The sequence below is a fragment of the Portunus trituberculatus genome, chromosome 29 (assembly GCF_017591435.1).
Source record: "Portunus trituberculatus isolate SZX2019 chromosome 29, ASM1759143v1, whole genome shotgun sequence".
NCBI lineage: Eukaryota > Metazoa > Arthropoda > Malacostraca > Decapoda > Portunidae > Portunus > Portunus trituberculatus.
Genome location: NC_059283.1, coordinates 12515945 through 12543444, shown reverse-complemented (window position 1 = coordinate 12543444; position 27500 = coordinate 12515945). Strand labels below are relative to the sequence as shown.

Genomic DNA, 27500 nt, shown 5'->3' with positions numbered 1-27500 from the left:
GTTAGAGGAAAAAAGGGACAGGAGGGAAACTTGTGCGAGAGAGAAAAGGAGCGTTAAGTGTGTGTGTGTGTGTGTGTGTGTGTGTGTGTGTGTGTGTAGTGGTACGCGAGACAGAATGTTCACCCCGGCTAGACAAAGAGTTGAACGGGTGGTGGTGGTAGTGGCGGCGGCGGTGGTGGTGGTGGTGGTGGTGGCGGCGGTGGTGATGGTAGTGGTGGTGGCGGCGGTGGTGGTCTGACCGGCGCCACCTCTCCCTCCCTCCCTACCGCCGCCTCAACCTGTGGCCTCCCTAGATGGGCGACCTTGGGTGCCCTGCTGCTGCCTACGGTAACCTGCTCCTCCTGCCTGCCCTCCCCTCAGGCTGGGGAATCTCCGGGAGTGTTTCAGGGTAGAGAGTGGCAAAGAAAATGGGGCTCACACGTACCCTTAGGCCGCCTCGAGTGACAAAGCGCCAGATTTCTATACACGGGACCCTGAAAATCGTAGTGGTGGGGCGTTAGGTACGGTAAATGCCTCGAGGCTTGAAAAGAGTTGTAATATGAGACGCCAGACGCAAAGAAGAGGTATTTTAGAGGCCGTCCAGCAGCCCTAGAGTTCATAGTACCGATGGATAGAGTCGTTACAAGTGGAAGGGAATAGCTGGGTCGTGTTGGAATGGCGGGAAGACCTGTGTGTAGGTTGTTATGTGTAGTGCTACCGTGGTGCCTCCTCCCGCTATCCCGCCAAGTCTGTGTGCGGTGTGGGCAGGACGGGAGGAAGGCGAGTGCGAGGGTGTGTTGCAGAGGACTTCCGTTCCCTGTGTCGCCCGAGTCTTTGTGCAGAAAGGGGAAGAGGAGGAGGAGGAGGAGGCAAGGTGGTGGCTGCCAGCTAGTGAAACTTCCGGTAACTAGGATTGAGAAGGATGCTAGTACGTACTGCTTTACTTCTTCCTCTTTCCCTCCTCCTCCTACTCCTCCTCCTCCTCCTGCTGTTGTTCGTCCTCTTTTTTTTCGTTTTTTTTTTTTTTTCCCCGCCTCCAAGAGCCATTTACAACTTGGCATATTCCTCGTTACGCTCTCGGCACACTCAAGAAAGCTTTTTTATTCATTTTCTTTATAAATTCTCGCCACAAAAAAGGGGAGCTGAGGAAGAGGAGTAAAGAGTAGTGCTTTAGATTGGGTCAGTATGCGGAAACTTAGCTTCTGGGGATGAACACACACACACACACACACACACACACACACACACACGAATCACCATTATAATAAAAGTTTCATACTCGCCCAATAGGTTACACACGAGATTATTTTCTTCACTCTCCTCCTCCTCCTCCTCCTCCTCCTCCTCCTCCTCCTCCTCCTCCTCTCTTCCTCCTCCTCCTCTTAAACAGCAATTAATTCCCAACTATTAACATTTAACCGTAATCTTTCCCGCAGTGTCAAGCGCCCTCGGGATCATACTTCGCTGGAGGAACGGAGAGGTGAGTGAGTGAGTAAGTGTTGGGAGTGCGTATGTCGAGGTTGGTGGGCGAGGAATGATTGAGGTTTGGTTTCCTCTCGTCTTATCGGCGGGAATTGTATCGCGAGTGTATGGAGTGTGGGCTATGAGCTCGATAATTGAATGTCAGGCAGCCAGCGCCCCAGCCCGCCCAAAGCAGAGTTGCCACGGCCACAGTGTAACCTTGTCCCGCCGCCAATCCGCCGAGATGGACTTCCCCTGAGTGTCATGACGGATCCTCACGTCTCTGAATATTCAACATGCCAATATTATAGGCTGGTGGCGTTTGAAATGCGGAAAAGTGGGGGGAAAGTGGAATTTATGGCAGTGGGAAACGCACCGCCCTGCCCACGCTGCCTCTCTCCTTCACAGCTGATCGCGGCATCCGAAACTGAGGAATTTCAGAGCGGGGAGGAAAAACAGTTTCTCCTCGCTTCCCCTCTCTTCCCTTGGACTATGAGTGAGTTGCGTCCTAAAGGGGTGTTTTAAGAGACGTGCAAGGCGAGAGTGGATGTGCGGCGCTGGTGGAGGGAGGGAGAAAGTGGTGGCGGGAGAGAGGGAGTGGTGGGCGGTGTCGTACGGGGAGGTTCAGGTCATCACTTCCTTCAAACGCGTGGTGGTGGTGGAGGGAACAGACTCCCTCTCCTCTCCCTAACTCCCTGCCACCACGGAAACACGGCTCTCTCTCTCTCTCTCTCTCTGGATAACATGATGGGACTACAGTGATACAAGACCTCGTCTGACTTTCAAATAACAAACCTCTCCCGGCATTCGTAAGCAGAACAAGTGACACAGTGGTGGTGGTGGTGGTGGTGGTGGTGGTGGTAATTGTGGGAAGAGGAGAGGAAGGAGAAAGATGAAGAGTGGCACAGTGGTATTGGTTATGGATGGTCTGGTAGTAGTTGTAGCAGTAGTAGTACTTGTAGCACCTGTAGTAGTAGTAGTAGTAGTAGTAGTAGCAGGAGCATTAGTAATATTGACCAACAAAATGAGTTGTGGTTAACAAATGTAGGTGAAAAATTAGTAATGGTAGTAAGATTAATAGTAAAACCAACATAATTATTCTTCGTTCTAAATTGATGGTAGAAGTTATTTCAGTGATAGTACAAACAACACCAGTAGCAACAGTATAGTAGTAGTAGTAGTAGTAATAGTAGTAGTTCGGAAGTCCGCCTCTCATCATTATATAATAAAAAGTCATTCCTTCACAATCTAAGTCTTATGGAGAGCAGGAATCGACGTGTGGTGCCTCAGTTGGGGGTCTCAAGGGAGCAGAGGTGTGGGGGAGTGAAAAGACGGCGACGCGTAATCGGATAACGTAAGTGCGAGGTTGTTTGGGTCAAATTAATGCAATCCTCGCTGAGTGACCAACCACACGAACACCGAACCATACTGATCCACGGGAGACGTCCATTTCCCTCTCCTCTATCGCCCTTTTCACAGGTTTTCAGGCGGTCACGATCTCTCCTCACTGGCAAAGAGAGAGAGAGAGAGAGAGAGAGAGAGAGAGAGAGAGAGAGAGAGAGAGAGAGAAAGGAAGATAAAATTGATGGACCAGATGGGCATGAAGAAATGACTGTTAAGAGGGAGGTGGTGAAGGAAGGAAGGGATATGGGAGAGGAAGAAGAGAGGAAAGAGAACTGGCGGTGAGAGTCGGGCAGGTTGGCATCTCGTAGACCAGTGGGAGAGGAGGAGGAGGAGGAGGAGGAGGACCAGTGTAGCCTCAGGGCCCCGCTTATTCAAACACAGGTCGAAATGAATCCTTTTTTTCCCCTTTTCCCTGGTCTGTGTTACACCAGCAGCGCCTTCTTCAGATAGTCTTGACAAGTGATGGTTTTCCCTCGGTATGTGCCCTACCTGGAGCCTGCGGGAGTGGGTGCAAGAGGGGAGGAAGGTGGCAAGGAGCGGGTATACTCAAGGTCCGAAGCTAGCGTGCTGTTCCTTTCTAGCGAGTTTTAAGTGTTATGGAGGCTGTGTGTGTGTGTGTGTGTGTGTGTGTGTGTGTGTGTGTGTGTGTGTGTGTGTGGTTTACGTTTAGGAGTTAAAGGCAAACCACCTACTTAGTTTGGATTACCGAGTCTGTGTATTCTCTCTCTCTCTCTCTCTCTCTCTCTCTCTCTCTCTCTCTCTCTCTCTCTCACTGAACAAATAGTACCGGACAGAATGAAAGGTTCCGTTGACACACACACACACACACACACACACACACACACACACACACACACACACACACACACACACTAATCCTCACACAAAAGAAACATTATTATAGTAACGATTCATCATTATCAAATTACCAACCTCCTCCTCCTCCTCCTCCTCCCTCATCACCATCCTCACCATCATCATCATGTCACTATCAGCCACAAAAGCCTCCAGCCTCCTCATCTCTCCCTTTTCCCCTCTCACTCTCCCCTCTCCCTCCTCTCCCCTCAAGTTCCGTAGATGATGCTCCGCTGCAGTTATAGATTATCTGGAAATCTCATTATGTCGTCCCTCTCCCCCTCACACTCATCCCCTTCCCCACTTTCATCACCCTTACTCCTTTCTCTTCCTCCTCCTCCTCCTCCTCCTCCCACGTCACTATTTTCCTTTTTTTCCATTTCTAATTTCCTTTATTCTTTTTTTCTTTATCAGTATCATCTCTTTCTCCAGTATCATTTACTTTCCTATCTTCCTTTTCCTTTTCCTCTTCTTCATTCCATCTTGTCTTCTCCAAACTACTCTTTGTCTATTTACCTTCCTCCCATTTTCCATTCCTTCCTCCTATTTTGTCCCTTCTACTCCCTTTTACCTACTCCCTTCTCCCTCCACCCCTCCTCTCTTCTCTGATCTCTCCCTTTCGGCCTCCCCCCATCAACCCTCCCTCGGTCCGTCCTTCCGTTCCTCCCCTCCTTCCCTCCACGCGGTCAGTCGAGAGAGACCAGATTATAATGATCGGTTAATTAAATCAGTGCTGTTGTTTGTGTCATAATGAACGAATGATTGGGTCTGAATTACTTTTACCACTGGAGATGCTATAACCTTGTTTTTTTTAATGGAGGAGATGGAAGGGGGGTAGTATATTTCTTCTTTTTTTTCAGTCTTTTTTTCTTTTCTTGCCTTATTCCAGTTCATTCATCCGGTAAAGTATTGCGAAATGCGGTGACTCGGTAAAAGAATAAGCCAGGCAAGGATGCATATTATCTCTGGTGAATGCGAGGTAATTAGTTATTTTTCCCTTCTCTCTTTCTTCCTCACTCACTCTTCACTCGATAAGCTTCAACGTGGAATAAATTGATTTCCCCCCACGAAAGTTCTGACGCTCAGGAATGCTGTGGAAATAAAGCACCGTAAGAGCCACGCCTATAAAAGAAGAGGAGGAAGAAGAGGAAGAGGAAGAAAGAGAAGCAATGCAGATAAATGTCACGGAGTAATCGATCCTTTGCTGCAGTAAGATACAATCACCATAATCACGTGACGCGACTCTGAAACAATGCAACACTACACGAGAGAGAGAGAGAGAGAGAGAGAGAGAGAGAGAGAGAGAGAGTCTCCCCACCACATCCTCCCTGCCAGAAAACATTGGCAACGTTTATTTAATCACAACAGCTCGGTAGGAGGAAGCAAAGAGGAGGAGGAGGAGGCAGAGGAGGCGGAGGAGGAGAAGGAAAAGTAGGAGGAGGAAGAATACCGTATAAGGGTCACGCGTAGACCAGCACGGCGACACCTTTCCTCCTCTTCATCCTCCTCCTCTTCCTCTTCCTCCTCCTTCACATCCAGCACGGGGCAAAGCGGGATGTCAGATTATTCAATTTTCGTCTCCTCAAGGCTAAACACGACTCTGGTTAGACAAGCACGTGTTACGGACAAACGGACGGACAAGTCACGTACGCCATTACACATACGTATTGACAGGTAGCTACGAGGAACCGCCGCGCAGGTGATACACGTGTTTGTTTCAGTGGGGATTGAAATACATACACACATACACAGGTTGGTGAGTGGGATAGCGGTCACGTGACATTTGTGTTAGAGATTGTGAGTGTTACCCGAGTGCTATGGTGTGTGTGTGTGTGTGTGTGTGTGTGTGTGTGTGTGTGTGTGTGTGTGTGTGTGGCTTCCTGTTCCCACTCACAGACTACACACACTCTCTCTCTCTCTCTCTCTCTCTCTCTCTCTCTCTCTCTCTCTCTCTCTCTCTCTCTCTCTCTCCAGCCGGACATGGTGGAAGATAAACAAATATTTTTCTTTTTTTTCTCTCATTCCTCCGTCGAAATTCTGAACTTATCAGGATAAAACGCGGCAGTCGATTTATGGGCATGTCCTGAATTATTACGCTAAATTATTACGTTATTAGACTCACCCATCAGTCTCCTTTCACGGTTAGCCCCTTTGCCCTCCCTGGCCACGACCGTCCTCTCTCTGTTGCTCCTCTTCCTCCTCCTCCTCCTCCTCCTCTCTTCTACCCGCCACCACCACTGCTGCCACCACCACCAACACTGCCGCTAACCCACACAAAGGCATCATCCCTTATCCATCTTTCCCTCCCACCACATTCACTGTTCACAAAATCACACTTCTTTATCCACTGCATCTGCTAACTGTATCTTTTTCTCTGTAATATTTCTTTCTTCATGAACTACAACTTACTCGCTCGCTCTGTACTCTATCTTTCATCCCTTCATTCATTTGTTGAGTCACCATCATTCACCTCTTATCCATCAATTTATTCATTCACCTCATTATCCATTATTCAAACGCGCTGATCCACTTCATACTGCCTGTTATCTGCCACATATCCATTCCTTATATAGACACATACGAGGTAATCCATCAGCATATCCGTTACTCCTACATGCTCATCCGCCTCATGCCACGGTTCAGTATCCATCACTAAACATCTCTCACCCACCATTACCAGTATCACCTTCCAAAGCTAGAAAATCCACCTTTATAACCATGTATCCACTCAAACGCATGCCCACCACGAGAATATCACCTGCTCATATCCACCGCCATTAACACTATCACTTTCCAAACCTCGAAAATCCACCGTCATATCCATCACACAAATCTTCCACCTCGTAAAACCTTTCCACATCCACCACTTCCCGGCATCCACCCAGCATCCACCACCATTAACACCATCAACTAATCCTCTCCTCCAAGGCCAGAAAACACGTAAATGAGTCCACCAGCCAGCCCAGTGGAGCAAAAAGACCAAGTGAGTAGCGGGTGAAGAGATGCCAGGTATTCGTTCGTCCACCCACCCTGCTCCTTCCCTCAACCCCTCCCCCTCACCCTCACCGTGACGCCTCGACGCCTCGCCCTCGGAATTCCTGGACGGGTGACGCACTGCCTTGGGTGTCCCGGGGATGTTTTTGCGTCCATATCCCTTTGTCCATGGCCTGTTCCCCTCCTCTCCTTTCCTCCGCCCCTCCGCGCCCTCCTAACCTGCCCCAGACGCTGAGAAATAGGATCTGTGGGACGCGGTAATGTTCAAGAAGTGGCGGGTTGTGCCTCATTTTGTGTCATCGTGCCCGCAGGGGTGGAGAAGGAGGAAGGCGAGATGGGATGATTGTGGTGTGAGGCGGGCATGTTCATCCTTTCCTTATTCCTTATCATCGGCTTTGAAGATAGTGAAGATAGCCTATCGTCGTTACGTGTTGCCTCCTGTTGACGAGGTAATGATACAGACAGCGGTGGCTCATGTCCTTGGTGTAATTGGCGGGTTTTTTTTTTTTTTTCACGCACGCCAAACGAGATGGCTTCCCAGAGGCCTCGGGTGATGTAGCGGCACCGACAGGACATCCCGAGGGACACGAACACAGACACGAACACCCGAAGGACATGTAACGCTCGCAAAACACAGAAGGACGCTGCACTCAAGTTCATAGGACACGTGTAGCACTTACAAGGATTCTCTCTCTCTCTCTCTCTCTCTCTCTCTCTCTCTCTCTCTCGAGGGGGACGCCGCCGTACGCCGAGGGTTGGTTAATGGAGGTTCCTGTTCACCTTCAGTGGGAGGAGGAAGAGGAGGAGGAGGAAGCTGCGTTTTTCTCTGAGGAGGCCGTCAAGTTGGTCTCTTCCTCCCACATACCACGGGAAGGAAAGACGAGTTATCATTTTTCTCCCTTGGCCGGTATTTCCTTGATTCCATAGCAACTAATGTAGCATATTCCGCCATCATTAAAGACAGTTATTCTTATTCCCCACTAGCCTGGTTTCGGCAGCCCCTGGACTCAACACCGGCGGCAGTGCTAAAGGAAAATTATAGGGTGTGGATTCATGATACAAAACGTGTTTACAGAGATGCTCCATTTTTTTTTTTTTTTCCTCTCTCTATCTCTCCAAGACGCCCTCTCATCCTCTTCCCGCTCATTCCTTCCTCTTCCTTTACTCAGGCACCTGCACCCTCAGAAGTGTGTGTGAGGGGACGCGTGAGTACCCGTGTGAGTCCCCGCTGACAAACAAGTTAACAAGTATGGTCTACTCCGCCTATCAACTTGTGGACTGACAGGGCGAGCGGTGGCGGCAGCAGCGGCTCCTCACGCAGGGCTGCCAACCCTCCCGCGACCCAGCTTTCCTCCTGCCTCCCGCTGCCTCTCACTGTCACTCCCCCTTCCCTGATTTCTTGTCGTTTTCACCGCTTCTTTTATAAGTCTTTTCGACATGTTTACCTCCTGCTTGCTTGATGGTTTGTTTATCTGGTTTAAGGTCGTGTCTTTCTTTTCACGTGTGTAGTTTTCTCGTCCACACATTGTTTATTACGTTTAATGCTAGGAATGTACGGATCAGGTAATTATATTGTGATTTAATGCTCCCTTTTTCTTTTCGGCTTCGCGAGTGATGCGTGGCGCGTCGCCTTCCATCTCTCCCTCCCTCCCTCCCTCCATGCCTACCCTTACTCTCTTCCCTGCCCCCCTCCTCCCTCCCACTCACTCTCCTTCACAAACGGAGCACAGCCAACCAACACCCCTCGCTCCCTCCCCTCCCATCATCCACGACTCTCTCTCTCTCTCTCTCTCTCTGCGCGTTGCTCCCCTCTGTCTCCCTCAGCCCCGTAATGCTACTTAGTCGGGCGCCTTCCAACAGGGTACTTTTTCCCCTTGTTTCCCCGGACAAAACAGGTTAGTGCTGCCGTTCAAGTGGCTTGGGATGATGCGGGAACGAAAAATACGCATCACTAGGAAAACTATCAATGAAGCAAAGGTTTCGGGGATGGGAATTTCAGGCGCTTTTTGGTGTTCGTATTTATGTTGATGAGACGCAAAAAAACAATGACTGGGATTTCCTCCATAACCCTAGAGAGAGAGAGAGAGAGAGAGAGAGAGAGAGAGGTTATCAGTGGCGTCTTTCTCAGCCACGATTGGTGCCCCTTGCCTCTCGTAGTGGCTTGAGGAAAGGATCACAAGCACCTCTCAGTTCGCGAGGGATGTTTAGTCTGTGTAAATATGAGGAGGTCCCAGCTCTGCCGTGTTGTTAGTGTATGCACGGCTGATAGCGAGATTCCCAAGGGGCGGGGCGGCACGTGGGGGTGTTAGAAGGTTACGAGTCGTGTGTGTGTTTGTAAGAATGCTTGGCTTGTATTTGACCAGCGCCAGAAGGGTGTGTCTTGCTTAATTAATGGAGAGGGAGGGGTAGATGGGTGGAGTGGGTGTCTTTGGTGTGTGGTGGCGGTCACTTGTCCCCTGTTGTGCTGCTGGTGTTAAGGGCTTGTGTGTTTCTGTTGGGGTTTGTTGTTGTTGTTCTAGACCGTGATGTGTTCTCTTGGTGGTACTTGTGATGTGTTTTGTGTGGTGGTGGTGGTGGTGGTGGTGGTGTGCTGCATCGTGTTGCTTCAGTGTGTTTTAATACTTTGTGATGTGTGAAGTGATCTCTCCTTTAGTGGTTGTTTTGTAAGTTTGCTGCATAACTTAAAGTCTTGGAGAGAGAGAGAGAGAGAGAGAGAGAGAGAGAGAGAGAGAGAGAGAGTCATTCAGCGTAACAATACTGGTTTAGATAAGAACAACACAGTCGACAGTGACAGTACAATTTTCAGCCATATCACCGCTGATCCTGAAATGACACTGAAACTCCGAAACTCCGGATAACTGAGGCTTCGGACCGAATTTCGAAGCAGTGTGTGTGTGTGATGTGGAAACTTGGAATGTTAGCAAGAAACTTTACGTCTTTGTGATACGGTGGAAGTTCATAATCGATTTACTGCGACGAAAGAAAAGTTTTGGAATTGTTGTCGCGGCCTTCCCTCCTCACCTGTGCCGTGAATAAATTAATGGGTGGATAAATACGTGAGTACCTGATTAATATATATTGAATTTCAACACCATCACTCTCCTTTTTTTATCATTTTCAATCTCGTTTTTTTATCCGATCTTTTTTTCCTCTTGTTTCCTTTGGTTTCCTTCTTTCTTCTTTCTTACGTTATCTTATTTCATTTTCCCTCTTCCCTCTTGTGTCTTTATTTTATTTTTATCATCAAAGTAGGTCAGTGTCAAATTTGATACTGATCCTTGAAACTTTAAATCCCATCTTTAAATTAATGGAGGTGATTCATTATTCGTTTTAGTTCATCTTCCCAGGACAGATCAGAATGAAGGTTTCGCCAGTCACGCACGAGGAACTGGGAAAGAAAGCTACATGGATAAACTTCCCACACATTCATATATCAACCTGACTTCCACTGCAGTTACACACACTCGTGGTCGGAAATGAAGTAACAGATCACACATATTTAGTTTTATCCCACAGTCTTAATCTAATCTGTTAATAATCACCTTTTTTGGATCGTTAAGGAGAATATTAGATAATGGGATTTGATAATGAGGACAAACGTGAAGTGGGAATGAGTGCGGCTGTACAATACATACCTTAAAAATATCATTAAGAAGTAAGAAGTCTACATTTTGACTCGTCAGACGACATCATTTGGTAATTACAATGGCAACAGTTGGCACCCCTGCACAGTAGCTGTATTATTATGACCTAAGGAATAGATTGGCATATTAGCATCATTTCAACCTATGCATACCAACCTTACCAAAGCGACACGTGATCAGGCAGTTGTCTTCATACAGTTTTTTTTTTTTTTATCATAGTTTGCTCAACGTTTTATATAGAGATTTGGGAGCTACTGTACATGCTACCTTTGTATAGTGTATGGGGTCCTCAACAGACTCAAGACGTTTATTAAGGGGAGTCATGGCGCTCTTATGCTACACCGCTTCATGTATTTTTTTTATGATGATTCAATGTTATCTGGTTGAAAAGTTACCACTCTCAATCATTCATCCCTTTGTCCGGTGAACTTTGGAACTCCCTGTCTGCTTCTGTACCTACGTCTACCTATGACCTAAACTAATTTAAGAGGAGAGCTTCAAAACATTTATCCCATTCTTTTAGCTAACTGTCTCGATCTTGTCGGGGGACTGGCATCTACGTGAGCCTTTTTGTTTGATCGTTTTTGTCGCTCTTGGCAAGTTCTCCCCCCTTAAATAAGAAAAATAAATAAATAAATGATAAATAAATAAAAAAAAAACAGGCAGCCACCGACATTCATATTTTCGGAGCAAGAAGGACACAGCTTGGGAGGAAATCATGTTAGTTTTAGTTTGTTGTGGATGACTTTTGGTACAGACAGCATTTTAAATTTTCATTCACTATTTTTCATTATGTGTTCTCCATTTCCCGTTCGATGCATCAGTTCCTTGTTTCTTATATTTTCCCTTTTATTTTGTTTTTGTTTAGTTATCTGTTTATCTAATCCCTCACTTCCCTTGTCATTGTATTGGAAAGGAAAGAGAAATAGGCAGGCGGACAAACAGCCAAGCGCACGAGGTTGAATCCTGTCCACGGTCGAAGTTTAGGTTGGGCTTCCTCACTCGGGGCAACGGTTTCCTAGCGGACGGGCTTTAAGATAGGAGGTACCCCAAAAAGTATCCCCTTAAGCCCATAAATTCCCGTGAAAAACCCACATGATATAAAAAAAAAAAGATAGACATACAATATGCCAATTCCTCCTTTATTGTATTTTCTATTTGATTCGATTTTTATTTATTTATCTATTTATTCATTCATTTAATCTTTTAGTTCTCGTGAAAATGCGAGAGACAGACAGGCAGACAGACCACTCTTAGAGATATGACTTATCATTACCGACGTGTCATGAGAAGGAAACGACAGATTTATGATACATTAATGTTGATACGGCAGCCTCAAACTCATGACTTTAGATTTGCTTCCGCCGCAGTGAAGATCCGGTTAAGGTAGGTTAAATGAGCTTAACTTTGGTTAAAACTCCGGCAGCATTCTAGCCAATTATATCGGCTGGTGAAGCTGCTCCCGGCAACCTTACGCCAAGCAGGCAGGTTTTGCAGGAAAGACAGGCTGGGGTGCTGAGAGAGAGAGAGAGAGAGAGACTTGTTATTAGTTTGCATTTCAAGATTTTATTCATATTGTTGTTGCTTCTCGTTGTTGTTGTTGTTGTTTTGTTGTTGCTGCTGTCGTTGTTGCACTGGCGTTAATACACTAATCCCCTTCTGCTTTCACCGTAGTTTATCAAATAGAGTTTAGATTTTTACATTAATCATCAAATTTCTATCACCAACCGCTGGACGGAAGCAAAACTCTCTCTCTCTCTCTCTCTCTCTCTCTCTCTCTCTCTCTCTCTCTCTCGTGGCGTCACACATCATTGTTACCTTTACGGCCGCGTTCGCTTGGTACTGATTTTGTATAGAGTTCATTTTTTAGTATTGGTTTGAAAATAAGGATTATACGCTTATATGGTCACTATAGGGGATGGTGAGGGGAGGAGAGGGGACGAGGGGGGGAGAATGGAGGGTCGGGAGAAGGGGGCAGTAAATGGGTGTTTTTTTAAGTACTCTTCTCCATTAATAAATCCAATGTGGGTGAGGATTAATATCGTGATACATTGTTGTTTGGTTAAAGAGGATGATGCCTCGTGCGTGCGTGTTGCTGTGTGTGTGTGTGTGTGTGTGTGTGTGTGTGTGTGTGTGTGGTGTCCAGGCTTCTGGGAGGGAGAGCTTTTGAAGATTAGAAAAAAAGATACAAAAAAAAAAATACGGTTTCTTTCAACTCAGGAGCAGCCATTTCCGTCCTGCTGGTAACTCAAGATCCTTTGTGGCTGTGGAAGAGGAGGAGGAGGAGGAGGAGGTGGTGGAGGAGGAAAGGAAGGAGGGGGAGAGAGATGAACGAGAAGAGGAAGAAGAGTACAGGAACAAAGAAAGGACTCATATTCAAGACATCCTTCGTGTAGGCACAATGTTAATGGCCACCAAAGGAAGAAAGGTCCAGTTTGTGAAGTCCTACACCCTTGATGGAAGGATTCACTGGGATTTGTCGTAGTTCGGAGAGAGAGTAGAATTTTCACGTCAGATTTTCACACCGGGAGGACGATAAAGAGTAAGGGAGTGTGTGTTATGGGAAAGGAAGGGGAGAATAGTCAGAAGCATGGATGATACCAGGAAAAAGAATAATAAAAGTAATTGATGGTTTATACAAGTTTTTTTAATGTTGTTGTGACTTTTATGATGCGTTGCACGGAATAGGAAAGTGAGAGATACAAGTGTTATAAGATTTGATGGTAGTAGAAAAAAAAAAGATAAATAAATAAAAGTAATTGATTGTTGTGGAAAAGAAAAGTGAATTAAATGCTACAAAAGTTTGAAAATATGATGCTACTAGATGAAATAAACAATAATTGGTATTTTTTATGCAATAACTTAAGTGTTACGATAACAGCTGTGCACGATAAAAGCGGAGGACTAATAATAGAGAAAAGATGGAGATTTATGCAAGAAGGCGAGAAAAAAGATAGATATATGAAAAGAAGAGTACGTTGTGGAAAAGAAGAGAGGATATACAAAGTTACAAAAGCTACTCAGATAACGAAAGAAATGTGGTAAGACTAGGAAGATTAAAATTAGATAACAAGAATCGAAGGTTTATATAAGAGTTTGCAAGATATGAGGCGAGGAAAGGATGGGTATAACAAGGACAAGGAAATCATGGGAAGGGGAAGAAAATACAAAGTAACAGAAACTACATAAACGACGAGAGAAATTTGGTGACAGTTGGAAAAGAAAAACTAGATAATAAAAGTCTTACGTAAGATTAAGAATTGAAATCAAGGAACGACAGCTGTGTGAAAGAAACTGTAAATTATTGAGAAAGAGAAGCAAAATACACAAGGCTAATAGAAACTACATACACGACGAAAGGAAACCAATAACATTTAAGAAAAGACAAAAAAAAAAAAAAAAAACAAGAACAGAAGACTTACATGATAGTTTAAGAGAAGATTTATCAAAAATTTACCCAGAACTGTCAGAGTGATCGATAAGGGAAGCAGAGTGGCATGACGAGTGATAAGGATAATCTGGATATCTTTGCGTTTCCCAGGAAAGTGTAATGATGTATACGATAACTTGTACATACCTGTTGGGTTGGTCTGGGGAGGAGGGGAAGTATTCATACCAGGAAGGAGAGTCAAAAGGTGAGCTGTATCTGTGGCAGGGAAGATTGAATGCACGTAGAGTAAGTAAAGGAAAGGGTTAATCTTTAGATATTTACTACTTTTATTAGCAAATGGAAGTATGGGGATTTATTTTCTTGTTTGTTCATTTATCTACTTGTTTATCTTATTCTACTGTTATTATTATTATTATTATTATCATTATTATTATTATTTTTTTTTTTAGGTGGAAGAAACTCAGATATCTACTACGTTTATTAGCAAATGGAAATAATTGGACTTTTTCTTCTCAATTAATTTATTTACTTGTATATCTAATCTTACTATTGCTATTTATTTGGAAGGAATTCACATATTTACTACTTGTATTGAAAAATGGAAATATGGAGACTTTTTACTTATGTATTCATTCACTTGCTTGTATTTCCCACCTTTGTATTTCTATTACAACTTCCTTTCCTTTTTATAAATGGAAGATATTCAGAGATTTATTATTTTTATTAGCGAATGGAATAATGGAAACTTTTTATTTATTTATCCATTCACTTGCTTGTATTTTTCATCTTACCACTATTTATTTATTTATTTTTTTTTTTTCTTTGAGATGGAAGGATTCAGTGACGTGAGGGTTGGTTACTTACACCACACCTGCCGGAGAAACATGAAGGGTTACGTGTCATGTACTTTATACAGGTAGATTACACGGCGCTTGCTGCGTGTGTCTAAGAATAGAACGTGTTTGTCATGGAGGAATTACAGAGAGAGAGAGAGAGAGAGAGAGAGAGAGAGGCCTGATCTATTTGGCTCCAAGAGAAAAAGAGACCAAAGTGAGGCAAAGAGCACACACACACACACACACACACACACACACACACACACACACACACACACACACACACACACACACACAGGTCTGCCGCCATCATATTGATCACCACAAGGCTAGACACATACAGTAGGGGAGGCGGGGATCGCGGAAAGCCGTTTTTTACTAGCGTGTATGTTTGTATTTATGTGTGTGTGTGTGTTGTGTGTGTGTGTGTGTGTGTGTGTGTGTGTGTGTGTGTGTGTGTGTGTGTGTGTGTGTGTGTGTGACCTAGCGTGACCTCAGCTTGTATCGTGTTGTAGCAGTCTCTCTCTCTCTCTCTCTCTCTCTCTCTCTCTCTCTCTCTCTCTCTCTCTCTCTCTCTCTCTCTCTTACAGTGATCCTCCCTTCTACTCTTATCTCTCCCAACCTTTCCTCCATCATCTCCCTGTTCCTCCCTCCGTCCCTCCATACCTCACTCTGCTTCCCTCTCCAAGTGAAGCCTTTTCATTCCACCCTTCTTCTCACCCCTTCTTCTCTCCCTCCCACCTCTTCATCCTTCCCCTCCTCGCCCTCTCCTCCATTATGCGCCTATACTCACGCAAAATTGTAGTTACTTTCTTAATAGGAGTGCCAGTCAGCGCTGCAGAACGCCGGGAGGGTGGAAAATATTGCGGGGTTTAGAAAGACGCCCTTATGCTACCGCCGTGCCTCGCTACGTGTCGCCAGTGGTGGAATTTTGTTGGGTCTGTTCTCAAATGTGTCGACTTTTCGGCCTTGGGTGCTTTTTAAGTGAGTGAGTGGTTGTTATTTGGTATTTTCAAGTGTGTTGGTATGATTCTAGCGGTAATATGACGCTTCTGTGCTGTAAGGGAATGAAATATTGAAAGAACCTGACTAATAATCTCCGTGGCCTTCGATAGGTTCCTCAGTTCGTGTTTTGAAATGCATGGGGTTCTCATAATTACTATTTTCAAAGGCCACAAAGATAGTTCTAGAGGTTTTCACGTGTCTTTTTAGCTGTGTTGATGCAGTTTCTTTGTTGAATTACCATTAGAACCATGATAATAATATTGTAAGCCTTAGTATTTTCCACTAGAGCTTATAAAAAGGGAACATAACAGTAAATACGGAGTTATGAACTGTAAATATTGGAAAAGGAAGGAAAAATACACAACGTTATTGAATTACTATTAGAACCATGAAAATAATATTGAAAGCCTCAGTAACTTTCATTAGAGCTGATAAAAGGGAACATATATAAAAATAATACGGAACTATAAACTGTAAATATTGGAAAAGGAAAGAAAAATACAGAAAGTTATTGAATTACTATTAGAACCATGAAAATGATATTGAAAGCCTCAGTAACTTTCACAAGGGCTTATAAAAGAGAACACACAAATAAATATAGAGCTATGAACTTTAAATAATGGAAAAGGAAGGAAAAAATACACAAATACACACAACACAAATACACATAACAGAAGGATCTACATAAAAGACGAAGAGTTTAGCAAGATTAATATGAATTTGTAAACTTACACGATGAATAAATGTTTCAAATGTTCATAAATCTAAATTAGACACTACAAACATTTAAAAATACTATTCCAGATCCATGACGTTAAAAAATGAATAGATGAATAAATACCAGGCTAAGTTCTGACGTCCCTTAAAGAACTAGCATGAACTCCCAGGGATGTGAATGGACCACGAGAGTAATTGGAAGAATCATGTTTATTCCCCCGATTAATACAGTCAAGTTGCTCCCTCTGCTCCTTTCGCCCTCTCGCCTTCTCTTTCTCCGTCCTTCCCTCCACCCTTGGGACGCCCTTACCTTGAGTACCCCTGAAAACGCCCCATCTCCAGGACTTCACGAGTGGGAAAGAATATATATTGGTAAGGAAAGGAAAAGGGACACAGAGGGCGAAGGAAAAAAAGTAAGGGTACAGTTTTTTTGAGCGATGTTTTGTTGCTCGGTCGAGAAGCAACGAGGAAAAAAACTCAGTGCATTATGGAAAAAAGAGGGGAAAAAAAAACCAGACCTTTTCCTCGGAGACACAGAAAATTAAAGAGGATGATTAGATGCGGAATTGTGACCACGAGGAGAGTGTATCTGGCAGGAACTATTGCTGAAATTTTGTAAGAAGGGGAAATGGGTAAAAAGAAATCGAAAACTGTACGTAGAATCTCTCACTGGAGCAAGCATAAAAGTAAACAAGACTGGAGAGAGAGAGAGAGAGAGAGAGAGAGAGAGGACAGTGATAGATATAAAGTAGAAAAAGGATCAGCCCACTACCAGCCCACCTCCAAGAATTTCCCTCTCCTTAACCCCCGTCACCGAATCACCCACCTGACTAAAGAATTAAGCCCACCCACACTTCCAGAAACCACCCTCCGTCACCTGCCTCCCGTGGCGAAGAGAGCTGCTGTGGGGGGTGTGGTAGAGCAGCTCAACACCACATCTGTTATGCGTTGGTGTGTTGTGGCGGAGCAGCATCACCACCACACTTGTTGAGTTGAGGTAGTGGTGTACGTGTGTTGGTGAGTTGGAAGCATGGAGGGTCAAGGAGGAATGGAGGGACGGAGGGATGGAGGTGAAGGTTAGAGGATATGTTCAGACGAGGAAAATGAAGATAAAAAGGAGGAGGATGTGAAGAAAATGAAAGGATGCGCTGTTGAGAGGGAAAAAGAATAAAAAATGAGACAAGAAACCAAGAAGAAATTACGATACTGCCTCAGCATCTTAGAGTTTCTTGTGTTGCCGCCACATGAACACAGCGGCTCACCAGTATTAACCCATAACACTCCTGCCGCTTGCGTTGCTCCAAACCTGAGGCTTAATTAACTCACTATTTAAAGACACACGCACCTCATAAACCACAGTCGTCTCACTAAGTCACCCAGTATAATATCTAGCTCTTCCTGCCAAGCTATGTAGCACTATCTACGTCTCTAGAAGATGACGAGGTTCTCTAGCTCAGTGAGGCGTTCGTAAGGTTGGTAATCCCCTTGTATTCAGGGAGGATTCTGAGCCCAAAGCGTGGAGCGGAAAGGGATGGGGTGTCGCAAGGCAGTGTGCTGGGTTCCCCTCTATTCATTCAGTTTTTTTTTTGTATATCTGCTTCGTTGTCCAATGTATACGTTTTTTATTCATCTCCAGCATTATCATCTCGTTTCGTTCACTTTAGAGTCAAGCTTTAGTGTTGTACTGTGGAGTGATGCCTGCTTTGTTATGCTGTGGCAGTGGTGGTGGTGGTGGTGGTGGCGGCGATGGTGGTGAATACTACTGTTCTCACTCTAGACCGCGTGTGCCTAGTGTAAACAGATCAGTGTGTGTGTGTGTGTGTAGCGATGATGACATGCGTACCAACATGCCACCAAAGTATAGTCTCCTCCTCTTCTTCTTCCTCCTCCTCCTCCTCCTCCTCCTCCTCCTCCTCCTCTTCCTCCTCCTCCTCCTCCTCCTACCTTTCCTAGTATCCGGACAGCAGGTATTCCCGGCTTACATTTGCGGAAAAACAGAGAGAGAGAGAGAGAGAGAGAGAGAGAGAGAGAGAGAGAGAGAGAGAGAAAAAAAAAAAAAAAAAAAACACGCACCATCTTGATATATTCAGCAACACGTCCCGCTCAAGAAGAAAACTTGTTTGCTTTAGTTAAAACACATAATTACTTTCAACCCAAATGGAAATAAGCAAACCATTTCAAGTCTCTAGAGAACGAAATGAGTGTTCAGTAAGCGCTTCCAAGGCTTCAGAAACAGTAAGAACTGTGTGGGCTTGACTGAACACACACCCACACGCTCTCTCTCTCTCTCTCTCTCTCTCTCTCTCTCTGGCAAACAAACTAACATACTAAGACACAGGACATGCTGATAAGATACCCCAGGAGAAACCGACGGCAGTGTGTGTGTGTGTGTGTGTGTGTGTCTGTGTGTGCATGACTGGCCCTACACCCCGAGAGATGCTTACGTAACAAGCTAATGCGCAGCCAATCCTTCCTTCCCTCCCTCCTTCCCGCTGTGTGTGTGTGTGTGTGTGTGTAGGGTATGATTTCCTGACGGTAAGAATACGAAGCGCAAAAAAATATACAACTCTAAGTGTAAAATGAGTGTCCTTGACGTTTATATATTCGTTTTTTAAGATGCTATTATTTCTTGTCGGGTTTTTTGTCTATATAATTTCTGCTCCGTTTTTGTTGTTCGTCCAGATGAGGAGAGGAAAAAAAAATATCCTGCAGTTAAATTCAGAAGGGTAAGAATTATAGTTGGAGAGAGAGAGAGAGAGAGAGAGAGAGAGAGAGAGAGAGAGAGAGAGAGAGAGAGATTAACAAGAGCAGCCCATCAGCATCAGTAGTAGTAGTAGTAGGAGTAGGAGTAGGAGTAGTAGTAGTAATAATAGCAGCGGCTGTTGTTGAATAGTAGTAATAGTAGTAGTAGAAGCAGCAGCAAGTGTAGAAGTAGTCAGTGAAAAGTAGTAATGACTGTGAGAATCAAATTATGACCCACAATTCATTTCCTTTCTTTCCTCGCTCCCAGCCAGCCATCAGACACGCCGCCCTTTCACCACGCCAGTTCATCACCTTCCCTACACGCTGACCATAAATCACCCCGATTAGGATAAAATATAACTAATAAAAATCAGTAATTAACCTCAAACAGTAAATCAGGCGTACCAACACTGCCGTCCCATCGATCGATCCCCACAAGTCTGCTTCCTACCGACCACCCTTTGATATTTGAGGATAATCGCACGTGGATAATAACTCGTGGATAATCAGAAAGGCTGCTTGGATCCCCGTATGAATGGAGGGAAAGCGGACAATGGGCAGGAAACACCCATTTTTCCCTCTACATTCTGCCTCCTGTCCCTTCTGTACCATACATAACCACACCCTACCCTGCCGTACCTCAAGTGCCGGGAGCGGGAAATTGCAGATATCAATAAGGAAGATGGCGGCGGAACAGTGCGTGACATTTAGGGGTCTTCCATTTAAAGCTGTATCGTGGTGTTCGTTAACGAAAGCAGCTGTTACGAGAGGAAGAGGGACCGTCGATTCTTTGTCCTCTGAGGTGCTGGCGTTGCCCTTTGCGGTTCTGGCAAGGGAAGTCGTGTGTAATAAGTTAATTAACCCTTTCACCGCGATACGGAACATTTAAAAAGCACCAGAAGTAATGAAATCCTTATAAACATCTACAAGAAAGGAGATTAACCCCTTCAGTACCATGACGCGTCTCCATATTCACTCTGGTTGCTATTTGGTTACTCATGTAGGGGATAAAAATATTAAAGACTGGCTATTAATCTCCTGACCTCCATAGACCCTTCCTAATGCCAATAAAATCGTCTAATCACACTTAAACTCATGGTAAAGAGGCGTCTCGGTACTAAAGGGGTTAAAGTAAAGTAAATGTTTGTACAATTTCTACCAAGATTGAACAAATGGAACCAGTAAAGATGTGCCACAGGGATCAGTAATTAAGGAAAGACGCGCCAAATACTCAGAGGGATGAGGAAGGGCTCGTGAAATGTCAGTCTTTCGTGGTTTCTCATTGGGTGTTGCTATTGGTCCTCCTGTTGTGATTGGCTGTCTTGTTGAACGCTTGGTGATGTCTGGTGTTGAATGAATTGCAGTGTGGCAGATTGGGTGGTGGTGTGTAAACCGTGTGTGTGTGTGTGTGTGTGTGTGTGTGTGTGTGTGTGTGTGTGTGTGTGTGTCAAGCTTGTTTTGTTTATTCTTCTTGCTTTGGTTCATTTTTCTCCTTATTCTTATCCTTATTCGTATTCTCCTTTATCATTGCTGTTATTTTCATCCTTCATTATTATTATCATCGACACCACCATTATCATCATTAACGCTATTATCATTAACAACAAAGCCTAAAAAAGCAACACCAACAGTAACAGCAGCAGCAACATTAGTAGTAGTAGTAGTAGTGTAATAGTAGTAGTAGTAGTAGTAGTAGTAGTAGTAGTAGTAGTAGAGGTAGTGATTAAGTGACTGATTGAGTTACAGTAGGTTAATAAAGAGGCAGGAAAGTGGTATAACCAGCTGAGTGGAGAGAGGAAGGGAGTGAGAAAGTGAGTGAGGGAGGGCGAGAGGGAGAGGAGAGGGAGAGAGAGAGAGAGAGAGAGAGAGAGAGAGAGAGAGAGAGAGAGAGAGAGAGAGAATAACAGATACCAGAGGAAGTAAAAAAGGGGTGCTGGAGGGAGGGATGGACAATGGGAGGGAGAAAGGAGGGATGAGAGCTGGAGAGGAGGGAGGGAATGGAGGGTGAGAAATAAAGAGAGAATAACAGCGGGAAGAAAGAGTAAAGCGATGTTTTGAAGAACGTAAAATATAAGAAGAATTGTTTATGTTTTATTGAGCTTTTGTTGTCTGACAGTGAGTTGTGACTAATTAATGTGATGTATGAGGCGAGTGAGTGAGTGAGTGAGTTAGTCAGTGAATGTGTGAGGATTGTGAGTGAACGATTAGATGAGTGAATGTCAGTGAATAGAGAGAGAGAGAGAGAGACTATGAATGTGTGTGTGTTAGTAAATGCATGAGTGAGCCAGTGAACGTGTCAGTGAGTGGGTGAGTAAGAAAGTGATTGTGTGAGTGAGTATAAATAAGTGGAATGATTGAATGAGTGTGTGAGTGCGCAGACAAACCAACAGACGAATTAATCAAGAGCAGCATCATTGGCTTACTTACTTACTGGGAAAATTACGAAATGATGTTAACCTCTTCATGACGCGTTTCCATATTCATTCTGCTTACTATTACTTATACAGCTTCAGAAACTTTGGGTATTAGAATAGTGTAGACTCTGGTCTTTAACCTTCTGACTGACCTCCATAGACCTTTCCTAATGCCAATAAAATAGTCTAATGGTACACAGATATGAAGGTAAAAGTGTCCCAGTATTGAAGAAGGTAAGAAAAGCAAAGAGAATTCACAGTGACAGAACCATTTGCTACTTGAAACATTTATGTGAGGCGAGGGACGTTACGTAAGAAAGTTGCTAAGAGAGAGAGAGAGAGAGAGAGAGAGGTACCTGATAAGCCGCACACCCTCTCTCGTATCATGCAAGAGGTAGATGTCAAGTCACTGAGAGAGAGAGAGAGAGAGAGAGAGAGAGAGAGAGATGGGAGAACCAACTACTTGCCTGTTTATAAAGAAGAGAGACTTTTATCCTCCTTTTCTCCTCCTCCTCCTCCTCCTCCTCCTCCTCCTCCTCCTCCTCCTCCTCCTCCTCCTCCTCTCACGACCCTCAGCAATAAAAGTATCGAACATCTTTAAAGATCGACAAGTTGTGACATTGGTGAGCTTCAAGTCTCCATATCTCTGTTGCGTCTTAAGGTGATTACATAAGAGAGTGTCAGTTTACCAGTGCCTAGCGACTCTCCCCACCTCTCTCTCTCTCTCTCTCTCTCTCTCTCTCTCTCTCTCTCTCTCTCTCTCTCTCTCTTTTATTTTGACGTTCCACCGCAACACAGCAGCGTGGTAACCTCTCGGGACTCTTGCTTGTTGTTTCCGTGTGTGTGTGTGTGTGTGTGTGTGTGTGTGTGTGTGTGTGTGTGTGTGTGTGTTAGACTTTTTCATGTAAACCAGGGGAGCAGTTTCTTTTTGTCTTTCCGCGTTTGTCTGTGTGTGTATATGTGTGACACAGCGAGAGAGAGAGAGAGAGAGAGAGAGAGAGAGAGAGAGAGAGAGAGAGAGAGACGTTCAGCTGGAAAAATAAATACATGAACTAGTGTAAAAAGACGTAGAAATTTGAAACAGAGGAAGATAAATGAACAGTAAAGAATGTGTGTGTGTGTGTGTGTGTGTGTGTGTGTGTGTGTGTGTGTAGGAATAACATTATGATCAAGCACAGTAAGAAGAGTGACACATCTTACTAAGCTTCTAAACTGTTTCATCTCACCACCACCACCACCACCACCACCTAAAGAAGAAGAGTATTTTAAGGAACTCTCAGGTTGGTTGTACAGAATCGCCTTGTGTGTGATGTTAACCCCTTCAGTACCAGGACGTGTTTCCTGGTACTAACCTAACCTAACCTAACCCTTTCAGTACCAGGACGGGTTTCCATATTCATTCTGGTTACTATTTGGTGAGTTTATACAGCTTCAGAAACTTATGTGGAATGAAATTTAAGGAGAGATAAAAAAGGGAAGAGAAAAGATGAAAAGAAGGAAGGAGAAAAGAAAGAAAGAAGGAAGGAATTTAAGGACAGATAAAAAAGGGAAGAGAAAAAATGAAAAGAAGGAAGGAGAAAAGAAAGAAGGAAGGAAGGAAATTTAAGAAGAAATGTAAGACAAAGGAAGGAAGGAAATTCAAGAGAGATATAAGAAGAAGGAGAAGGAAAGAAGGAAGGAAGGTGAAAATTTTAAGAAAAGGTTAAAATGGTCTAATTACTAACTAAAATAAAGGTAAAAATGCGTCCCAGTATTGAAGGGGTTAACTCAGCCTAACCTTACTTCACATAACCTTTGTATAATGAATAGTCAACTTTTTGCCTCTAGGTGTATCTTGTAATGGAATCTTGTTTTTTTTTTTTTTTTTTTTTTTTTTAATGTTGATAGTCTTATACATAATTGTGTCGAGGATTATTATTATTATTATTATTATTATTATTATTATTATTATTATTATTATTATTATTATTATTACTATTGTTATTATTAGCTGGAGTAGAAGTACTAATAGTGGTAATGGTGGAGGTATGGTGGTGATTGTGGTTATGATGGTGGTAGTAGTAGTAGTAGTAGTAGTAATTGTAGAGGTAGTAGAAGTAGAAGTAATAGTAATAGTAATAGTAGTAGTAGTAGTAGTAGTAGTAGTAGCAGTAGTAGTAGTAGTAGTAGTAGTAGTAGCAGTAGTAGTAGTAGTAGTAGTAGTAGTAGTAGTAGTAGTAGTAGTAGTAGTAGCAGTAGTAGTAGTAGTAGTAGTATATTGTTATCTTACCGCTGCTATTCTTTTATAAATGTCACTATGGGAATGCTGTGACCCATCTCCTCCTCCTCCTCCTCCTCCTCCTCCTCCTCCTCCTCCTCCTCCTCCTCCTCTTCCTCTTCCTCTTCTTCCTCTTGGCCGCGTGACCTATTGCTGGTTCACACGAGGGAGTTGGTTGGTCTGTTTGCCCGCAGGTAACGGTGTGGTGGTGGTGGTGGCGGTGGCGGTGGTGGTGGTGCTGGAGATGGTGGTGGTGGATTGAAGGTATAAACGTAGGTACTGTTGTAAGTAAATATGTATGTTGCCTTAGATTGTGTGTGTTTCTCTTACACACACACACACACACACACACACACACACACACACACACACACACACACACATGACTTATGTACACAGTGGTAAGGTGATCTGATCCTATTTCTACAGAGAGAGAGAGAGAGAGAGAGAGAGAGAGAGAGAGCAGTTGATTTGAGCGTGAACGGACCTTCCCATGCCCCTCTTTCGTCCCCACATTCTCCTCCTCCTCCTCCTCCTCTTCCGTCTCCTCCTCTTCCTACTCCTCCTCTTCCTCCTCCTCCTCCTCCTTATCCCGCCACACCTATCCATCTCTTATCTTCTTTGTTACTCCTACAGCGTTTCCTATCCTCTCTCTCCTCTCTCTCTCTCTCTCTCTCTCTCTCTCTCTCTCTCTCTCTCTCTCTCTCTCTCTCACCTCCCAATCTTCCATCACCTCCCTTCCCTGCCCGGTCCCTGTGGCCATGTCCTCCCATTCTTCCCTCCTCCTCCTCCTCCTCCTCCTCCTCCTCCTCCTCCTCCTCCTCTTGGCAGGTGTCAGGGGACGAGCAGACAGCTGTTCAAACACCACTTGCTTCCAAACTCTTACCATGTGGTTCAAATTAGCCTACGAATGTGTTAGTTGTTTCTTGATCGTGTGTGTGTGTGTGTGTGTGTGTGTGTGTGTGTGTTTGTGTGTGTGTGTGTAAAAGTAATTGTTATTTATGTTTCCTTTTTTTATTTTGTTTCCATCTGTTTGTCTATTTGTCTGTCTGTCTGTCATCTTGTTTGTTTGTCTGTTTGTCTGTTTGTTCTGATTCACAGCTGTATGATGGTAAAAAAGTAATATAAATAAATGGGAAATGAATAGATAGAAAAAACAGTTTATCACACACACACACACACACACACACACACACACACACACACACACACACACACACACACACATTTCATCTCTCACGCCATATGCAGTAAAGATGAATTTGCGCAGTGAATTATCAAGACACTACACACACTCTCTCTCTCTCTCTCTCTCTCTCTCTCTCTCTCTCTCTCTCTCTCTGTAATAAATCAGCCAGCATTAAGCCGTCAATTATTGGTTCGTCAAGATTCACGTTGGTTGAGATAGCGAGGATAATGATAGTGATGAGTACAGGGAAGGAAAAAAGAAAGAAAAAAAAAACATACGACGGATAAAGAAAAGGAAGAAAGCAAATGTGAAAATGTGAAGAGGAGGAGGAGGAGGAGGAGGAGGAGGAGGAGGAGGAGGAGGAGGAGGAGTGGTGGTGATGGTGGTGGTTGTGGTAATCATGAAGGTGGAAATTCTTGCATGTTCGTTTCTCTCTCTCTCTCTCTCTCTCTCTCTCTCTCTCTCTCTCTCTCTCTCGATAAGACAAGACAGGTAACTTTTTTCTCATTAACGAATCATTGTTGTGCAGGTGACCAAAGGAAGGTTAATTACAGGTAGATGGACAGACAAACAGACAGACAGACAGACAGACAGGTAGCTAAGTAGAGAAAGATAGATAAGTAGATACATAGATGGATTGGATTATCTCGACACCTGTTAATGAGTAGAGAGAGACATAAGAGAGAGAGAGAGAGAGAGAGAGAGAGAGAGAGAGAGAGAGAGAGAGAGAGAGGGGAGGAGTAAAATAAATAGATACATAGATCCTTATTAACTCGCCACCTGTTTGCGATTATTGAGTGACATGAGAGAGAGAGAGAGAGAGAGAGAGAGAGAGAGAGAGTAAAATAAATAGATACATAGATCCTTATTAATTCAACACCTGTTTGTGATGATGGAGAGAGAGAGAGAGAGAGAGAGAGAGAGAGAGAGAGTTCTGGTAATGTGAGTCATGACGAAGCCTGAGAAGTGAGACGTGAGTGAGATAGAAATTACCTTCAAACACGAAAAGAGAATTTGTCAGAGGGAGGAGGAGGAGGAGGAGGAGGAGGAGGAGGAGGAGGAGGAGGAGGAGGAGGAAGAGTCACTGGCAGGAATTTGATCACTTAGTACCTGTGAAGTAACTGTCAGAAATTCCAACTTAACCTAACATAACATAACCCTAACTGAATCTAAGTCCATTTTCAAGATAGCCCAGCCCAGCCTAACCTAACCAAACCAAAATCAACCTAACCTAACCTAACCCAACTCTAACTTTAACCTAACCTAACCGGAAGTAACAGTGAAGAAGTCTAACCAAACATAACACATAGAAACAGGAAATTTAACTAAGCGTCACATAACACTCAAAAAAACCTGATTAACCGAACACAACCGTACAGAAAAGCAACATAACGTAACATGAGACAAAGAACCTAAAGTAAGAGACAAGTAACAAGACAAGTAAGTAATATAACCGTACAGATAGGCAACATAACGTAACATAACATATAAACAACCTAAAATAACAGGACAGTAATTTAATAGAGAATAAACAAGCTTAACCTAACCTCACATAACGCTCAAAAAAACCTGATTAACCGAACACAACCATACAGAAAAGCAGCATAAGAGACAAAGACCCTAAAGTAAAAGGCAAGTAACGTAACATAGCATAAATAAACAATAAATTTAACCAAACCTCACATAATTACAAAAATAAACTCATTTAACCGAACACAACCGAATAGAAAGGCAACAGAACGTGGTACAGTGGAACCATGCGTGCTTTAGAGTCCGAAGAGTCTCCAAGCGCACTGGTTCGAATCCTGTCCACGGTCCGAGTGTAGGTAAGGCTTCCTCACTCAGGCCAACGGTTTCCTAGTGGGCTTTTAGATAGGTGGTAATATGAAAAAATATCTCTTTTAGCACATAAATTCCCGTGAAAACTCCACATGGTATATAAGAAAAAAAAGAAAGAAAAAGAATCTAAACTAACTAGCAAGTAACGTAACATAGCATAAATAAAAAGATAATTAACCAAACCTCACATAAGTACAACAATGAACTGATCTAACCTAACACAACCGTACTGTAAGGCAACACAACGTAACATAAGAGATGAAGTATGTAACGTGACAGGCAAGTAACCAAACCGAGCATTAACAAGCCAGAACTTTAACCTCACTTTAACCTAACCTAACCTAACCTAACCTAACCAATCCAAACCGAGCATAAACAAGCCAGAAACTTAACCTCACTTTAACCTAATCTAACCTAACCTAACCTAACCTCACTTTAACCTAACCTAACCTAATCAAACCTAACCTCACTTTAACCTAACCTAACCTAATCTCACATAATCCAATAAAACGTAATCTAACCTCACAAAACTGCACAGGAAAGCAACGTAGCGTAACACAACTTTATTGCAATGGACATTTTTCTTTATAATTTTGTTTCCCTTGGCCAGTCGTCCTCTCTGGCAAAAAAAAGTAAGTAAGGAAGGCAACGTAAAGCAGGCAACGTAACATAATATGAAATAACTGACAGGAAACCAGCAAACCTTCATTAAAGAGCATAACAGCGTAATAGGAACGTCAGAAAGCACAAGACGATAATTTAAACGAACGTGG

At 43.8% G+C, this 27500-nt stretch overlaps 1 protein-coding gene across 1 annotated transcript in view; it reads left to right on the top strand.

Moving 5' to 3' along the window:
• The first annotated feature begins 1366 nt into the window (after positions 1 to 1366).
• LOC123510482 overlaps positions 1367 to 27500 on the top strand; it is an 86912-nt gene continuing 60778 nt past the window's right edge. Inside the window, exon 1 of the mRNA XM_045265691.1 lies at positions 1367 to 1459. The gene's annotated coding sequence lies outside the window, so the exon portion shown is untranslated. The remainder of the gene's footprint in view (positions 1460 to 27500) is intronic.